This window comes from Corylus avellana, chromosome ca2 (assembly GCF_901000735.1).
Source record: "Corylus avellana chromosome ca2, CavTom2PMs-1.0".
In the NCBI taxonomy this organism is placed as follows: Eukaryota; Viridiplantae; Streptophyta; class Magnoliopsida; order Fagales; family Betulaceae; genus Corylus; species Corylus avellana.
The window spans coordinates 38,830,004-38,833,265 of NC_081542.1; the positions used below are offsets into that span (position 1 = coordinate 38,830,004).

Genomic DNA, 3,262 nt, shown 5'->3' on the forward strand with positions numbered 1-3,262 from the left:
TAAAGTTATTCCAAAGCTCCCTTAATTGTTGGCTTCACTTGATGCACCTCCAAGCAAGCTCCCTCCAGACCTAATAGAATAAAATTTCATATAATGATCAATAAGCTTTTTAACGATTACTTAGTATGTGTGTTTTTGTAAAATTAATGCATAGGTAAAGTTTCACTAACCCTCCAATACGTGACATTAAGAACTCAACAGTGGCTTTTAATTTGTTCGTTTCCTCAACGTTGGCTTGCAAATTCTCTCTGTACTGGATGAAGTTCAATTCTAGTCTGTTGAAGCTCGCTTTGAGTATCTTCTTGTCTTTTCCTACACTCATCGTGGTTGTCGAAGTGGGTGAACGCTTGAGATGAAGTTCTTAAAGGGGTAGGAATAAGACCGCATCCCATTCCTCTAACGTGCCCAGCTCGTCGGCCCCCTAGTACTTGTGTGACTATTTCTTGCATTCGGTCATCCACACTTGTTCCCTCCACATTGCCTTCCTCTAAGGCCTCACTGGTTGTTAATTCTTGCATTTGAAGCTGCACAAGTCATAGTTGGCCTTAGTTTAACATATACTTCATGCAAGTTTACTATTCATGTTCTTCACTAATCAACTTAATGATCGGAGCGTAAACAATTACTTACATATAGACTTTTGCATTTGTCGTTCACAAACTGTTTATCCTTTTTTCTTGTATGGGTAACCTCATACAGTTCAACAGGATTAGGCTTCACTTTTGTTTCTTGTTCCTACACATAATACATATAATCAAAGTTTACACTAAATAACGTTACTTTCATTAAATTATGGTACGAGATACTTACCTTTTTGTAAATGACATTGACAAATGAACAAGTCCCAGCTGTGTGATTTGTTTCCAATTTGCTTCTGTTTAGGGTATTTCGTTCAGACTTTTTCTATGAAATTTGGAAAGAAAAAAAAAACACAATTATTCATAAAATGTCCTCAAGTGCATGCAAATTATATCAATTTGAATATTCTAATCAGTATAATAATATATATTTACCTTCCATTTACCGTCATCAAATGAGTCACATATTAGGTTCCACTGTTGAGGACCATACCCTGCTGGCACGTTTTCCCTCCCAATAGCCTTAGCCTTGGCAATCCCCTCATCATCGTCTTTATCAATGCCGTCAAAATATTTCTTGTAATGATCCCTATACAAGTTCGAACGAAGCCTAGCATATGCACGACCCAATTTATTTTCAACAGCTTTGATGTGCTCGTATCGTTCCATATTCAGTGCGAAGTTTGACTGATACATAATAGATAAGAAAACAATGGTAAAAAATGTGTCACATTAATTTTCCATACGAAACATATTATTAAACATTACATTGATATTCATACCTGAACATGAAACAACAACTTGCTCTTTTCTTCAGCTGGGACCTTTTTCCATTCACCGTGATGGAGTTCGCACATGTTACGAATAATCTCCCCAATCTTGCTTGCAAACCATGATGCATTCTCGCCTATAGGTGCCCGGTGTCTATTTGGGATGTTTAGCACTAAGGGACCATGCTTAAGTACGTGGTCACTCAACTTCTTACACTTGGCCTTACCCCTTACACTTCTGACAGACGTGGTAGCTGTTACGCAAAACATGGTAACGTAGTAAGTTATATTTGGAAAAGTATATTGTCAAATGTCTATAACAAACCAAAATAATACAAAAATAACAGTTCATAAACATAAAATTCATGAACTTACAAGATGCAGTAGGGGCGGCTCCCTGTGAATCCAATCCTACCACTGAGTGAATAGGATTATTAGACTCATGCGAAGGATGCCCATCCACTGACTCGAGGAGGAGGGGGGGCGAGGGTGACACTTGCATATCTGTATCACCAAACCTAGAATTGAGAGTCGGACTCTCATGCTCGTCAATAAGGCCCCGACCTTGACCTTGGCCTCGGCCTCGGCCTCGTGCTGCTGGAACACGTTTGCATCCTGTTGTTGTCATTGTTATGATCAATCTGCTAACAAGTCAAAAACCACAAAATTATATTAGTCAATTTATTACCATATAGCATGTTCAATATTTTTGACAAACATACAATAATCATGCTAGTAAAAAAAAAAAAAAACGCCACAATATATATATATATATATATATATAGAGAGAGAGAGAGAGCGAGAGAGAGAGAGCATCAACTTCATTAAATATGCTAATACACTTTGTACTTACACCAAATGTGAGCTTATGTGTTCAACACATTTCATCATCAGATTCATATTCAGAATCTGTAGCACTGTTACTTGAAGATGATTGTTCGTGTTCAGAGTCCTCTTCGTGTTCAAAGTCTATATCGTTGTCGCTACATAACTCCTCTTCCTCATCAAAGTTTGTATAATGGTCCTCGTCCGGCAAGTTATCGTTGGCAAACATGCTTGCATCAAGTTGAATATATAATTCGTCAATTGCTATTGTCGCATCATCTCTACGTAATTGAGTGGAGGCTTCAACATTCGCTTCATCAACAAAGACCATATTACCCCCAACACATTCACCTTCCTGGTATACGTCATCACTGAGTCTTTGGTCATCTTCTGTATTCTCTCCCTTTTGTACTGTTGGAATATCATAGATGTCTCTATTGATCCACTTCTGCACCACTTTCCAATTACCACCCAATTTAGGATCATCCAAGTAAAATGAACGGGTCGGATTCACACCATTTACGAGAAGTATTCACAATCATGAAGCCTTAGTCCATTCGTACTCCTGTTGCACTCCCAGTGTCCCACCAATTTCACTCAAACAAGTACACAAGATTTTGGCCAGGTTAACGTAACTCTAGAATATTTTTTAACTCACCATAATACTCCGTTATTGTGGTTTCGTCCTCACTTGAAACAGAAATACCACTGTTCTGGATAGTACGAGTTTCTGCACATTCTTTCGTGTGGTATCTAACCCCATTCACAATGCAACCTCTATACGATCTAACATGACGATTAGGCTCGCATGCAAGATCATATAATTGTTTTGAGCCATTGTCTGCAGTATGCCCACTATTGTATAAACGTTTATGGAACCAACGCTCAAAGTTAGCCTTATGTTTTTTTTCAATGTCACGGCCGCCTTCTCTTTTGATCATATTATAATGTTCACTGCATGAAAAATAAACGTATTGATAAATGATCATCAACGCTAAAATTATAACATGTCATAACAAGTAAAACACAAAGACCATTACTAAACTTACTCCAAATATGAGGTCGTTTCGTTACAGTTGGTAAGCATAT

General features: G+C 37.9%; 1 long non-coding RNA gene across 1 annotated transcript; it reads right to left on the reverse strand.

Annotated features, from left to right (window-relative positions):
- Window positions 1-313: 313 nt before the first annotated feature.
- Window positions 314-883, reverse strand: LOC132168759 (uncharacterized). The gene is made up of 3 exons (XR_009438929.1): window positions 811-883; window positions 631-735; window positions 314-524 (listed from the first exon to the last, which is right to left on the reverse strand). It is a non-coding gene; the product is annotated as an uncharacterized LOC132168759 (long non-coding RNA).
- Between the last annotated feature and the right edge of the window lie 2,379 nt (window positions 884-3,262).